We start from the raw sequence: 16,600 nt of genomic DNA, 5'->3' as shown, positions 1-16,600 counted from the left end.
TATCACTGCATTCGTTGATGCTCTGGGCCAATTTTTTTGCATAGCAGAACAGAATTTCAGAAGTAACCATGAAAATGGAATAAATGTCCCCAGAAAGAAAGAGACCTCAGATTTTATCCTATATTACCATCTTGTTTCTTTTGCATATTAGAAAACATATAGCACCACGTATTACAAAGATAAAATGTTGAGTCTAGAAAACACTGTGCTGCAAGCAGATTTTGCTGCAAGCAGGTTTTCCATGTAGAACACACTCAATGCGCAAAGGAAGACACTTAAATGTTATAGCAGGAGGGTACTGACAGAAGAGAAATAGACTAAGAGAGGAAAAAAGGATCTTTTCTGATCTGTCCTATATCCCTTTCTGGAAGGCTGGCTTTTCCACCTAGGAAGAGACTCCAAAGCAGAAAAAGTAGCACGCAACAACAACAACAAAAAAATACTCTCAAAAGGGCAATCAGAGAGAAAGTGTGTACACATATCCTTCCTTTTGAGTAGCCTTTCCTGAATATTACCTCAGCTGTCTGCTGAGCCCTCGTGGAAGGGGTTCCTTTTTATTAAAACAAGTAATAAAAACCTTCCTCTTCATATTTTGGAGCCAGCAACTCTCCTCAGCAGCAGCAGTTTCCAAAGCTTTTATTGCACATACAGACTTCGCACCAAACTCTGCTTTTGTTTCATGGCACTGGCCGTCATGCAGCACTGGAGATGCTCATGTGCTGCATCCTGCCCATTTGCCACCCAACATAACCCCTTCCAGGCCTCAGCTCCATGCAGGTTATGCACCTGCCTTGGCTGGGATCTTAGAGACAACAGCTTTAGACAGTGCTGTTCCACCTAAAGCCCAGCAGTAATTAATGTGCAGTCATTCATCAAGTCAATCTCTGTCTGAAGAAAATTCTCAGCAGTTCCAGGCTAAAGGGGGATATATACTCGTAGATATGCTGCTTGTGATTGCTATAGCAGGCTAGTGCTAAATTACAGGCATATATAGAATTTCATATATATATGTGTGTATATAAAACATATATAGACTCAGAGGAAAATTTGTATTCTTCCATTTGAAGAACACTTTGATTTTGGACAATGCTGCTAAAATAAGTAGTAAAAGGAAATTTAAATTAGCCCTGGATATTTCTCTCAAGGAAAGAGGTTCCTTCCAAAATTCCAGTGAAAATTGGCTTTGACCTGGCAGATTTATGAGGCTTTGAAACTTTCAGTTGGAGCCTAAGCAATACTTTGGTTTGTGTTTAGAATAATAACACTCCTTAACTGAGGCAAAGAGGGGCGGTGACACCACTATTTATGGCTTGTTGTCCCTCTCAGTTTCTGCACAGGGAATGCAGCTGGACTGGTTGTTGCTTTTACAATTACTGCACACTTTTTGTATTAGAAACCCTCACGTATTGAAAAAACCACAAAATTGCTCCTGCAGAACAGGGGATTAATTAAAATGAAGAGCTTTTTGAAAGTGATGTTTTCAGTTGATGTTGCTTGTCTTCTTCTTCAAGCTATTTGTGTGCATTTGTTCAAAAATCTCAAAATTTCCCCCCCAATCCAAGAACACTAGAAACTCTTAAGTCAAAGCTGAGACCTTCATACATTTTAAGGTTCTGTCATCTGAGGCCAAATGAAAAGCACTAAATAACACAGTATTAGCAATAAACTGCCAGTCATCAGCACAGAAACTTGACAAAGCTGTTTTGTCTTCTTAAATGGGTTCCTACATGAAGGGCTGGAAACTTAGAAAGCTGAAAATATCACAAAAAGTTTGTGCAACATTTTTGGCAGGTGGACATACAAATATAGTTTAAAATTTAGTTTTCTTGCCATTCTTTTAAGATTGCTCAAAGTTTGTGTAACTCTTACCTGAGGTTTTCTTAATGTGCTGAAAGTACTTCTTTCTGTACAACCTTCTAAAATTGGCTCAGTAATTTACTTTGCCTTTTCTAAGTGGAGATAGTGACTAAAATGGGAATTTTTTTTCCTATTGAAAAGCCAAATAGCATTGTTTCTACTTTTACACAAGAATTCAAGAGCTGCAGAATCAATAGGCTGTTTCATATCCCATCATCTGCAGATACTGGGCTGAAAGCCAGTTTCTCCATAATGGCATTGTTTAGCCTACAGTTTTGGTCATACTGTAATTCTAGTTAATTGATTGCTGGTTTGTTTGAGTTAGCACAATTGAAAATGGTAATGTAGACATCCAAGAAATATTTGGGGCAGAACAGTTCATTAATCAAGGTTACAGCATGTCCAAAACTTTAAACCAGACTTGGTTCAGTTGGATATAACCCCTCTCAGCTCTCTCCCACCTGACAGTCAGGAACTCCACATCTCCCTGCAGTCTGCTGCACTGATGGAAGACAGCTTTCATCAGGACCTGGGCTGTGGTATGTCAGTCTTTTGATTACCACTCAAAGCAAACAGAATCCCTAGAGACAAAGCAAACCTTCCACCCGGTCCCCAGCACCAAAGGGAGATGGGATGATGCACTCACTAAAAAAGCCAAACCAGATGTACTCAAGCACCTTACCCCCAGCAGTGCAGACAGCTGAAGTAGCAAAGGTTACTGCAACTAAACCTTTCCTTTCACCTCTACTTCACATTTGAGTGTGAAAGAAGCTGTTGTTTCCTGTCATTTCACATGTAACGACCACAGCATAGTCATGGATGGTTCCTCATGGAGGACAGAACTGTGCAAAGCAGAACCCTTCTTATTATTAGCAAAAATATCAAAATTATGAACAGACCCAAATGAAGAAGAATGATGGTCATTCTGATAGTAATGTAAGAAGCCAAAATGTTACATTTTTTTAGCGCTATCCTATAAAACATAGTGGATATGAAAAAGCATAACTGATCTGGACACTCAGTACAGCATTTTGGACTGATGTAATAAAATAAATGAAAAAATGGTATTATTCTTTAGGTTGCACATCCCTCAAACTGTAAGAGGACTTGCAATTCAGGATCTCATGGTGCAGTTGTAGTCCCACTGGTAGGCACTGTAACATAGATGGGATTTGGATGTTTACTGTTCCATTGTCTGACTTTATCCCCACGTAGTGTGGCTCACTAGATGACACAATGGTTTGAGTCTTCACTGCTGTTCAGCTTTCACCACCCAAAGAAGAGATTTAATGACAGAAAATTGTAACTTTGAATTTCATAGTGTAATGAGTTTGTAATAGCCAGGCTGGAATTTGAGCACTGGTCTCTTGACTCCTAGCTGTGTGTGTTAATCCCAGAACTACCCTGGTGAGATTGCATACTATTTTATATCGGTGTTACAAGGCATGAACTTCATGAAAAAGTTGCACCTGGCTTCAGAAGCCAGATAGTAGTATACATACCACTTAGAGTGGACATCAGACTTGACTCTTACCTCTCTGAAATGGCTGACAGCAGATCACCACAAATGGTTTGGGAGAACTTGTATTTCTTATCTTTCCTCTTACACGCATCAGTAAAAAGTCTTTAGTGTACTTACAATGGACTGAACTCGGAGCTGGTCCTCACTGCCTGAGCTCTGCCCACCATAGAGTGTCACAAGCAGTTTTCAAAGTGCAGAATGATTAATGACAGCTCAGCCTGGGGATGCTGAGAGGCTCAGACTCATGACTGATGCATGTGAAAAGACTGGGGAACAGGGGGTGGTCAGGTCTGAAAAAACAAAACCCATCACTGAAATCAGTGAAAGCTGCTGACAATTGTTTTTGCACACAGAGGTTATTTCTAAACATAAGAAAACTTACTGCTGCTAAGTGCTCTTCTCCGTTTCCTCTTCCTCTTGTTACAACTGTGATCTTCCTACCATAATGAAAAAGGAAATCTGGAAGTAGGAAACAAGTCAAGAGGCAGCCCCACTTTTATATAAGGAGACTTCTATGTTCCATGGAAGTATTATTCTTAAAATAAGGAGAGTGTTTCTAGTTTTGATACTCTTTATTAATAAATTGAACTTCACCAGTCAACCATTATATTGATAAATTTATTATATTTTATATATTTAACCTCCTTGTCCTAGGAGATCAAGACCTCAAAACTAGATGACAGATGTGACCTCTGAGAGTTTATCTTGTGTGTGAGGACAGAGAGAGCAGACGGCTAGAGGTGAGATTAAAGAAGCAATGATGTCCTAAAGCCAAAGTTTTTAGACTATTTGTCCATTTTTCTACTGTCTTAATTTCTGTCACACAGGTTTCTCTCCTTGGAGTACAGCGAAGAATATACCAAAAGCAAAGAGACAAACCCAATGCTCTAATAGCAGCAGATTGGCTAAATGAAATTAACACTCTTGTAATTCCTTCCCTGAGAAGCCTCATCCCCAAACCAATTGATACTTTCCTCTTTTTTTTGTTTTTGGGTTGGGTTTTTTTTTGACAGTCTAATGTTAGAAGGGGTGCCTTGATTGGGACAGCTTCCTTGATAAAGCAGACACTCCAAAATTTTTGGAAACTAAAAACTTTAAGGAACAGCAGCTCCATATTAAACACTATTCTTGCTAATTAGGTTAAAGAGATCACTCCATTCTTTTACAGTATAATGACAAAACTGCATGAGATGTATATTGTCCTAAAGAAAAGACCATACAGAAGACCAAGACAGCACTAGGTTTTTTTCCACAGTGGGAGGTAAGGGAGATGGTAACTTTGACTATTGGATTCACAGTTCATGTGCCTTCAATGAGGGCTCAGTCCCACTTTCAGTCATTGACGGACCTTCACCTTTCTTGTTCCTGGCATATGCCTGGAATTTCCCCTGTATTCATGGAAGCTGCAATGACCCAGTATTCCAGATACTCTGAGAAGAGCTTGTGCTGTAAATGGGGCATAGAAAAAAAAAAAAATCACCTTGTGTGGGAGCCAGCACAGCGTATCACTTGAAACAATGGTCAGTGGCCCAGCCAAGTATATGCAGCATGGATGGGAAATCCCAGCCTTGAGACAGTAGCCTTCCTGACCATTCCTTACCCACAAGAGTGAATCTTTTGTTGCACTGTGCTTGACGGTTCTTTGTCCTTCGTATTTAAATCACTTTGAGAAAAACAGATTAATAAGAAACATATGTTAAGCCTGTTTGAGAAAGAATGTCTCTTTATTAAAAGATGCTACAGGGTGGGACCCACATGCTATGTACTATAGAAATCATTATCATCCCTTCAAAGCTTCAGTTAATAACAGTGTTTCCGTTACATAGTAGAAGAAGAGTTGTCTAAGTTGAAAAACCACAGAATTCATCAGCAAAGTTAAATACAGTAGGTTTTATTTCAGAAAAAAATTACAGAAGTGGTTTTAATTTAGTGAAATCCATGCAATTTTGTGTGTTAGCAAGGACTGAGTGTAAGAATTACAAAACTTTTCTGAAACAAAACGTGAATAGTCTTCATAACATTTAAAACAATTATTAAACAGATAGTGGTTAAAACAGCATATATCAAGATGGGTGGAGTTTTCCTAGTGGAGGCTCTGAAATTGTTTCCTCCAAACAAAACTTCAGAATACTTTTTCAGCACATCTGATTTCCTGTGTTCCTTGCTGTATTTATTCCAAAAGCTAAAACATGCATCCTATTGTAACAAAACTCCTGGTTTACCAAGAAAAACAAAAAGCAAATAGATCTGCATGGTGTCAGTGCTTCAGGCAGCTTTTTGTATTTGTTGGAAGACCTCATTGTTTTATGGAACAGTAATTATTTGTAAGCATGCTCAAATATTTTCAACTGAGATCACGATGAAAAAAAAATAATCTAAAACCTTTCCTCTTGTAGTTGCAAGGTTGAAATCCCCAATAGTAAACTTAAAACTGCCCATCAGTTCAACTTTAGACCACGTGGTATGCAGTTATGCAAAACAAAGGCTGGTGGTAAAGTAAAGATCAGCATCCTAGAATACCAAAATAGACTGCTCCCTCCCTGTGGAAGACAGTCATTGCTCCATCATGTTTACTACTCTGTGACACTGTTAATAGGGATATATTGGGGCAGAATATTTGAAGCAAAGCCTCTAGTAAAAGCAGTAAGTGGACAAACTGCAAGAATTTAGACAGAAATGGAGCCAGCCTAGAGTTTTAGAAGTTTCTAGGGTTCAGTTTCACAAGACATAATTGGAGACAATTTAATTGTTTATTAAGATGTGGTTCCATGAGCAACCAAGCAAACCTAGTGCCCTACAGTGGCCAACAAAGAAGCCTTACCCTTCCCTGGCCTCTCTTCCCCCCTGCCTTGCTCCCACACTACACATTTGACATCTGGACTCTTCCAAATGCTACCTTAAACTAGTATAGAACTGTCCAGCTCTACTGCTGAGAAACCTCCTGCTGGGCTAGTGGGTTAGCCTCCCCCCAGCATGGAAATAAATGAATAGGAAGGGACAGGGTGGCATGTGCATGGATGAGGGCAAGACTCTTCCATGTTGGCAGCTGTGAGCCATTAGATTGCACAGCTGCCCAAGAGACCACTGCTCAGTAACTAACATTATAGCAAGAGTCAAAGAGTAAGGGCTCCTGGAGTCACTCACCTCAGCTGCTAAAAAAGACACTTGCCGTTGACTTCAGCTACAGTTGGTTTTACTAATTCCATGAAATTACAATGCGGGTAAAGATCTCCTGCAGGCAAGTTTAGGAAATTTGTATTTAGTTTAGGCTCTGTATTATTTGGTTTGCAGCAGGGAATCTGACTAGCAGACATCCAAAAGACAAGAAGGACTGCATTGTGCTAGACTACAAATATGTAACAAAAATTGTCTTCCGCAAATACATCACAGCTGAGCAAACCAGATAAAATCAGGAGCAAAAAATGACTATATCTATACTACAGGTTGACAGCAATATCAGAACTCAAATCCATGTCCCCTGAGGCCCTTCTGGCTCATTGTCTACTAGAACTCTTCATTTTCCTAACACCTTGGACCCAGTTAGATTTCCACTAGTTTATATTGTAGTTTCTGTAACTCTTACCAGTCAAAAGTCAAATCCATCAACGTTGTGGAAGAAACCATTCAAGTGAACTGAAAATGCGCACTAGACATTTGGCTTAAGGAGAAGATTTGGTTCAATGACAATATTGATTCCAACAATACAGTGTTTTCCCGTAAGTGACAGTTCCTAGAAAGACCTGTGGAGTTTGCAGTTTTGCTCATTTAGATTTTGTTACAGATTTGTGCAGGACTGAATGGACAATGGCTGTCTGCTGCTGAATTAAAACTGGAGAACATTTACGCTTCAGCAGAGTGAGGCTGCTTTAGAAGGCAATTTATCTGTTAACTCTAGATGATCTTTAAGGTCCCTTCCAACCCAAACTGTTCTATGATTCCATAAATAGCACACACAGTAGTTAGCATTAACTTAAGTACCTTACTTAGATGTTTTTTGACCTGTGCATCTATTTGCTAGAGCAGACTGTATTCTACTGAAGCCTTTTGAACTCCTACTTGTGTTTGTGGTTTGCAGATCACAACAGTTTCCCAGAATAGGGAGAACCTCCAACACATTTTAGTTCATCAAACATGTGCAGCCCGTACGAGAAGAAGTGTATCCCAGAGGAATGGAAACTTATAGTACGCACAATGTGTGGATAATGTGAGGAGCAACTGGCGTTGAGGGGAATTAAATTTTGGCACTGATTAATTTCAGCCCACAGTGCTAATTAATCCACACAGTGCTCCTGTGAAGGAAATGCAGAAAGGCCTGCGATTGAGGGTTTGTCAATGGATGAAAATTTGCATATAACAGGATAGGGAGACAATTTTAAATGGATAGCTGCTTCAGCTTGTCTCTATGAGTGGACATTCCTATTCTGGAGCAAGTTCTAGCTTGCTTAGTACAAATGCAAAGCAGCTTGAACTCATTTAGAAAGAGAGAGGGGGAAAACCCACTTCTATTCCAGATAAAACCATTCAAACTCTCAAACCAGTTACTCATTAAACCTATAGACAAGCCTCAAAACCTACTGTTTTATGTCCTGGAGTCCTTCAGTTCTTGCATATTTTTCACATCTGACAAGCGTGTTGGTATAATTCTGCTGACACTCCCTCCAAAAGGGTTCAGTAAAACTAGGAGTATGCCGAAGGGGGATGAGGATGACTGCAAGTATGGCTCAGCATCTGCCCATGCAAAGGCTAAACGGGCTAGCTTTCTTCAGCTCTGGATGGCTTGTGTGGGTTCGGAGACAAGGTTTATAAAATATATAAAATAATAAAATAGTTATTATAAAATAATAACTAGGACGAGAAGACTAATAACAATTCTTCATTATTTCTTACCATATAAACAAATTAATTTATCCAATGGCAGGTTTAAAACCAGATAAAATCAAAGTGAATAGTTTTCCACACAACAAGAAACTGAGTTGTGTGACTCACTGCTAAATTAAGTTTGGACGCGGAAAGTATTAACAGGTTCAGAATGGATTAGGCAAGTCAATGGCAGAAAGGTCTGCTGGGGATAACTGAACAGCCCTAATGTAGTATCAAGGGAAGGAAATGCCTGCAGCACTGATTGCTAGAGAAGAGGAAAGAGGAACCGATCATTGCTCTGTTTCTTAAGCTCTTTCCCTAAGCTGCTGGTACTGGCCATTGTCTGAGACAGGCTAATGGAATGGTCAACCAGTGTGACTTCTTAAGCTGATGTTTTTATGAGTTTCCAGCGACAATATCTGTGCTTAAATGGATTTCAACATCACATTCAGAAGAAATAATGGTAACATATTACACAAAGAGTGCAGAGCACTAGAACTGGTTCTGGATCTTGTTTTGGATCCAGCCCTTTTGTCTTTCTTCCTTTTAGTACCAAGTATGATGACTCGGCTCCTGTAATTTCTATGTATTTCCTTGCTAAGGAGCTCTGCTGCCATATGGGAGGGATGGCGAGCACTGTCACTATGAAATAAGAAGGTAACTATAAATAATTCCTTCCATGCCCTATATTTACTGGACTAAAAAAAAATCTCTTGATATAATAACCCAGATGAGTGAATGATTTCTTTATGAGGGTCTTGACATTTTGGTCACATCTGATTAATTGAATGTTATGGTCGCTGTTCCAGAGGCTGTATATTGAGAATGAATTTGCCTTGTAACTATCTGGCACTAAAACTTGATTGAAATACACAATGAAGTCTTTATGGCCTTTCTGGGCTCTGCCAATTCTGCAATTACCAAAACCAAAATGACAAGAAACTCCTCTTGCTTGTCTGTTTATTTCCACATTTCACTGTGCTTCTTTCATTTGATAATGCATTTTACAGATTTAAACTCTCTCCAACCTATTTTTTGTCCCAGTGCTATTAATGTAGTATTAAAAAGAGATTTTCAGTTAAGGATGGACAAATTAATTTTGCCTAATTATGACCTCACAAAAAAAAAGATTGGATCAAAAGTTCAGTTTGAACTTTTTATGCTATCCTTGATATTTACTAATGAGAGACAAGCCAATGAAAAATAGGTTGCAATGAAAAATAGAAAAGAATTAAGAAAGAACATGTAATGAGGAAATGAACACTAAGATCCCTCACATATGCTGGGTCAGTTTCTGTGGGATGGTGGAGAGCCCACCATCTCTATTATAACACACAAGGTGCAATCTAAAAAGAAAACCACAAAAACCCAAACCAAATTACATGACCTGGGGGAAATCATGAGTTTAAACTGCAGGAAAAACATGAATTTGTATTAGTTATATCAATAAAAAGGGGAGCGATAAAGAATGAAGTGGACCACACTTTTTGTCAAACTCCAAGATTTAAAACAAATTCTAGCATTATACAAATTAGCCAGCTGATAAATGTTTTCTGTATCTAATCTTATATTCAAAAGAAGTATGTATTTTTAGAAAAACAACATCATGAAGTTGTGAAGGGATTCAAAATACACCTGCCAAAGGGACTTCTTAACCTAAGAAAAATCAAAAGTAGTGCACAGAATGATAAGCTATCAGTTAGCACTTAATTACACTGTATAAGTGGTATGTCATTTAGATGTTATTTAATGCTATACATATTATATGCCTTCCAGCATTCAGAATTTTTAGAAATTGAAATGCAAACACAAAACCAGATGCCATTGAACCAGTCAAGCATCTCCACTGATATCCGAAGGCGTTCAGCAGAGGGATGCTATTGATGGGTGGTTTCTAATATAGTCTGCTAATCATTTGGGGAGTTTTCAGCAATACAAATTATCTTAGAATTGCAGCTATAGTAGAACTTGTTTAAGGAAACAAAATTTGTTCATTCAGTAATAATACACAAGAAAAAAAGAATATATTTCTACCAAAACACAGTGATCATATACAGTTCAGGAGTTACATACGTGAGTATCATGCATTTTTTGGAAGCCTGACAAAAAAAAAAAAAAAAAAAAGATGTAAATAAAGCTGAGGAATCATGTGTTGCACTGAAATAATCACCTTGGGATATGACTAAGGAATTCAAATACGATCCGAACAATTTATAAATATCTTCTAAAAATAAGAAAGACTATTTCTTTAAAATTACATGGACAGGAGAGCCAAATGATTTTTTTTTTCCAGAAAATGCAAAAGGCTTGTTAAAAATAAAAGAGAGTTACAACAACAAAAGTAGGAGAGGAAGAAGCAAAGGTTCTTGGTTTTCTCAGAAAGCCAGGCTTACATAATCATATGTCCCACTCCCACACATTTTGGGGAGTGTAAAAACATTTCAAAGATGAACGTAAGCTAAAAGTCCCAAAGATAGTTATAAAATTTAACTTAAAGATTGGGTAGACATATGATAACAAATAAAAGCTTTCACGTGGTAAAGGCACGCAGGAATAAACTGTTCTAGATTCCCATTCCAGGTCTCCCATTCCACACTTACCTGGCAAATTAACCAGGGAATATCACAGGAGCATGCTACTGTGCATTAACTTCTTTCCCCCCACTGACATGAGGATGCAAACCCTCCTCCTTCTGTATACTGAAAACCTCAGTTTAGTTCCCTCCTCTGTTTGAGACAACTTGAAGATGTATTTCTAACTTTCAAGAAAAGGCTCAGACCACAGATTTATGTGGCACACTTATCTTAATCGTTGGTCTATACTCCATCCAAAGTAGGAAGTGCAGCTAGAACCTGACAGTCCTGCTTCCCAGGGGAGCAGGCAAAGACTGAGGACCCTCTCACTCATACGCTGGTGGGGCAGTTCCAGCAGGCAGGACCCAGGAATCAGGTATAGCCTGGAAAGGACTCCTATCTCTGAAACGTTAAGAAGGGATGGCATCTCTGAGGAGGTATGACCCAAACCCCTTCAGCAGGAGGCTAAACATGAACTCGTATCCCATGACAGTATTCCAACAGATGAGCTGTTAAATAAACAGGCGATCCCTCTGAGCGACTTTTTAAAGCCAGACTTTATATTCCTCCCCCCTTTTTCACTGCTCTCTTCTACCACTTCCTAAAATAAAATATTTCAACAGCAAAGAATTCATTCTCCATTCAGCACAGCAACTGTCCTTCATCTTCCCCTCAAGGTCTGTACCACACAGTGCAATACGAGATGGCTCTGCTGGAGTTTTTGTGTCTTCTAGACACAATGATGAACACATTTACACCAAAAGCTGTATGAATAAGAGTGGTCTGAAAAATATAGTACTGCAGCTAGAGATGCCAAAATCTCTTTTCTCCCATTGTTTCTTCAATCAATGAAGAAATATAGAGAAGACAAAAAGAAATGGCATTAGTTTATACCTCTGACTGCTTTACACAAACCCACGTATCTCAGCAGGATTTCTGGAAATAATGCAAAACCTCTCCAGCACTTAAGATGCAGTGCCTCCAAATATGACAGAATATGTCTACAGCCAATAAGCAGGAAAATTTGCATAAAAATTGAAATTAATTTATCTCACCTTAAAGTAAACGTTCTGTATCTGGCAAGCAGTACAAGCCTGAATTTCCATACACTTCTTGGCAGACAGTACTACAGGCACTGTCAGATGCATTCTGCTGCTACTACGAAAAAAGTAGACAGCATTTACCTCAAGTGTTATGTATTGTTCAGTGAATGGGTTGCTTTAAGATATGCCTTAACAAAAGTCACCTATCTTGTCCCAATGTTTTTACGTATAAACATGTGCAAGATATTATAAGAAAAAAACCTTTTGTCAACATATTTTTCCATTTGCTCATCAGCTTCTTGATTTTTCTGTGGAATGGGAAAACAAAGCCATGCTATGTTCTCAGCAGGGCTATTCTTATAGTGGAACAAGTTTCAGAGTAGACTTGGTACTCTTCCACTATTAAAAACATAAAAATAATAAAAAAAAAGATTCCTTGTCCTTCCTTCAGAGTTGGAAAACAGAATTTCCAGTGATATTCCTGGTATCTCTGTAAGCAAAAACAATAGCAAAGGTTTAGTGTGCATAATAGAGGAAGGAAGAGACAATGAAAGCAATGCTTGCATTTATTTTCTGTGCTGTACGCACTCAGCTGTCACTGATTTCAATACAAATGCCATTTTCCACAACATCCACAGTATGAGACTGGTTCTGTAGGAGCCATACCCTGAAGTGGGAAGCACAGTATAAAAGTAGCCAGGCAAACCAGCAGTCTCCTTGGAAGCTACTGCAGTGTGGCGTGGCAATGTACAGACTCCTTTTCCCCAATCTCCCTTATCAGGAGTTTCCCCATTTTCTCTTCTCTCATTTTGCCTTTAAACAAATTAAATAGCAAAGCAATAGGTCCCCTAGCTACAGTAAACACAGGTGGACAAAACAGACTAAAAGCTTACTTCTTATGATCTTATATTCAAAGAAAATAAAAAGCTCATGCTGGGACTTGGTGTGGCGTTTTGGAACACAGATTGCTTTCCCAGCTTACTTGCCTGACCCCTGTACTGAATACCCAAAACTGTCAATAGAATATGCAGAAATGATGTCAGCCCTTTGATATGGAGGGTAAGAGATGGCTCATTTGGGATATTTGTTTTAATGATATCACAGTTACACATTGTGTGGTTTGAATTAAGTAGATGCTTTTGAACTTAAAAACTCTATTGATCTTTCAAAATACTCTTTTATTTCTGTCTGGCACTCCACAGTTCTCCCTAGCACTATTCCCATTTAAATGACTTCACAGCTGATGCAGTAAACACATCCAAAGATATAAACACCGCAGGTTTATTTTAAAATTGAAACAAATATAACTATCTTTGTCTCAAAAAGCAACTAAGAATTAAAAATCAGTTCCTGTTAACTGCAGTGGAAAATCAGAATTGCATGTGCAAAGTCACTATGAACCAAACTCATATGGAATCAGATCTGTCAGTTAGAGTCATTTGTCTCACAAAAACTGCACCTCCAAAAAATGATTTCCCAGTTTATACCTCTGACTGTAATAAAAATGAATTAGGTGCAAAAATGTCTGTAGTTTGCATGCACTGAACTCAATGGCCACTGACATCCGTGCAAATTCCACTTTTACTAGGTTTTACAAGTTGGTGCTAATGCTGTAGGATCCAGTATTACGTATTGTTAATGAGAGCTAGACATGAAAATAAAATCTGAATTAATACAGTATCATAAAATATACTACTTCGAATGGTCATCTCAAAACTAAATTAAAATTTTCATTTTGATTTCAAGTTTTTTTGCTATTCTTACCTGGTTTATCATCCCTATTTCCAAATTCACTAAAATAAGATCTACGCTAAAACTGATTTTTGGTTTGAAACTGACTGCAAAACCTCAGATATTTTCTATTTGAATTATTTCCTATCTCTCTTCCTTCTCCCCAGGCCCATACTGAATTTCTTTACACATTTGAAGTGTCCAAGACTGTTTTCCATGTATTGTGATAAAATGCAGCAGGGATAGGGCCACAGTTAATGCTGATACCAATTTTACAAACAATTGGAGAAAAAGAGCAGTGCCAGAAGCGTGAGGTGACTTGATTGCTTTAGGGTAACAGTCATAGTGTTCTGCATAGTTGTGAGTCAGGAAGGAATGAGACCCTTCCCATGTCCTGTTTTTTCTAACTGCCTTTCAGTGAGGACAAACTCGAATGTAGCCTAGATATATTCTTAGGAAGTTGTATCTGCAAGTTATGAATAAAGAAAGATATTAATAAAGATCTAAAAGTCTGAGACATCATAAAACCATGAAAGGAATCGCTAGAAACTTAGAAGAGATACCAGTAGCCCCCAGAGTTTCCCACCTTGCCATCAGTGCCATCCATCAATGTTCCAAATGAATTAGTTCAGGACAACTTTGTTCTGAAAAGTGGTAGAGAAAAAAAATGAACAGAGATCACTAGGACTTGTTGAATCAACACACTAAGACATAAGAACGTGGGCTATTCCCACAATGTAGAAGTTGAAGCAAACACTTTCCTTTTGCAGGCAGTCTCTTCATAAAGGAAACTACAGGAAAATCTACAATGGCTGGTACCTAACATAGTTTTATAGCAAATGGACTGTTCCAACAGTGCGTTTATTCAGCATTCACCCTGCTGCCAGTTGGTTTAGGTATGTGAATTTGCACATTTATTTTGGTGTCTATTTGTGTGCTCATTGAGCTTAGATGCTTAGATGGCATAAGCTGCTGAAGGTAAAAATTATTTTTATTATTTTTATTAGATATACTTCTGCTGTATTTACTGTGATCTGTATGTATTGTAACGATGCCTGCAGTAACCTGTCAAGTATTAGTCTACATCTAGAAGGTGGATGGAAAAATACTTTTTCATTTTAATTACATTTTTATAATTATTATTACAATTATATAAATATATTTTATATAATATAACTTTATATTTTATTATAAATATATGAGTATATTATAATATATATTTATAAATGTGATTGTAATGAAAATATATATATATTAATAACTATAACTGTTCTTTGGTTCCAAAGCTACAGCCTGATAACAGCAGTTCTTAATTTAAACCAAACTACAACTACACATGTGGATAAGACCATCACTATGGTAGCAAAACACCTGGAATAAACACCTGGGCCTTTGAAAAACCTAGTTTCAGTGCTGACTTCAAGAGGATCAGTATTTAGTCTTCTGCTCTACAGAACAATAGATAATGAGGCTTTTGTTAAATGCTGTGGCCTACCTCTGGTCTCTTGCGGATGTTTTCCCTGGTGAATTTGCCACCTGTCTCGGAAAAAAACTTAAGCTTATTATTACCGAAATAAAAGGCAAGACCCTATATCTTTATACCACATGTTTCTTTTAAGAGAAGATAATGTGTTTACCATCTCCATGGTTTCTCATCTTGCTTGGACTTCATCACCTTGGCTTATCTCCCATGCAACTTGGTATTTGCAAGTTCCGTAGTTTACACTGAAAACACTGTAGTCAAACTATTTTCTTCATTACACAGAATTTCACATGTGTTCTGTATTGATGTCTTTTCCTGCAACCAGAAACGAGGACGTATGAACTTAAATCCTCTGGCACTCCACAGCTATAAAAATATACCATCCCACTTTTGAAAAACAGTTTGATCAGTTTTCTGAATGAGTTTCACACGAACAAGAGCACGTGTTCCCAATGTAAAACCCAGATGCACAAGCTATCCCTCACTGAAGAAAATGCAATGCTAGCCAAACTCTAAACCCTAGGAAGCAGAACTGTGCTGTGTAAAACATGGAGAAATAATACAGAATTACAGTAACAATATTGATACTAGAATATTACTAGCTATTTATGCCAGACAGGCACAGAAAACACTTGTAGAGGCTTAGGAAATTCACAAACACTCAGCCTAAAACCTGAAAAGCTATTAAAGCTTTGGACTTCTTTCTACAGTTGGTAAACTCATTGTTTCTAATTATGAAATCATTAAAGGGGTGTTCTTCTCAGCAAAGTAGATGCAAAGAAGTAGAACCTTTTCATGTTACATACCTCCTCTCTGCATTCAGAGCATCCATACCCTCCAGAGATAATCATTACAAAAGGCCAAAGATGGACAAATGCATCAAGGTAGCTGTTTCTCGTACATCATCAAAACCTCAACTCTTCCTTATGGATGTCAGAGATAAAACTCCCATTAATCCAACATTGGATCAAATTGCTCAAATTCAGGAACTCACTCCTAGGAAAACCCACTACAGGTGGAAGTGATCAAGCTGTTGCTGAGGAGGGCAGTTAAGGCAATCGTGACATGCAGACAGATGGCCTAGAGTAAATAATTTGGAAGTTATTAGCTGCCCAGGTGTCCCCCAGTGGGCATACTGTCCTGCAGAACATGCCTTACAAGGTATGAGAGACCACCACAGCTTTGGCTGTCTGTTCTTAGGCTTAATAGAGGATTGATAGTTTAAATACAGTGCTCACAGCAATTTGTTATTAATAAGATAGGTCTGGAAGAATAATAAGCACACACAGCTATCTCATCCAATTGCAGTCCTCTTTCCATGTTAGTTATGATTATTTCCATCTTACTGCGTTTTATAAGCAAATGGCACTCTCATTCCAGCTGTCCCCTGAATTACTATTACTTTCATCACTGCTGGGACAATGATGCTGGTTTCCAAAGCAGCTCCTGACTTTGCCTCCTGTTCAGAGGCAGGCATTTCCCACACCTGTTGCAAACTAAAATGTGACTTCCAGGTACTCAGTCCACCCAA

General features: G+C 38.2%; 1 long non-coding RNA gene across 1 annotated transcript; it reads right to left on the bottom strand.

Annotated features, from left to right (window-relative positions):
* Positions 1-11,867: 11,867 nt before the first annotated feature.
* LOC121090669 lies at positions 11,868-15,377 on the bottom strand. The gene is made up of 4 exons (XR_005828646.1): positions 15,224-15,377; positions 15,082-15,122; positions 14,173-14,230; positions 11,868-12,345 (listed from the first exon to the last, which is right to left on the bottom strand). It is a non-coding gene; the product is annotated as an uncharacterized LOC121090669 (long non-coding RNA).
* Between the last annotated feature and the right edge of the window lie 1,223 nt (positions 15,378-16,600).

The sequence above is a fragment of the Falco naumanni genome, chromosome 6, assembly GCF_017639655.2.
Source record: "Falco naumanni isolate bFalNau1 chromosome 6, bFalNau1.pat, whole genome shotgun sequence".
In the NCBI taxonomy this organism is placed as follows: Eukaryota; Metazoa; Chordata; class Aves; order Falconiformes; family Falconidae; genus Falco; species Falco naumanni.
This window is presented reverse-complemented; position numbering and strand designations above follow the sequence as displayed.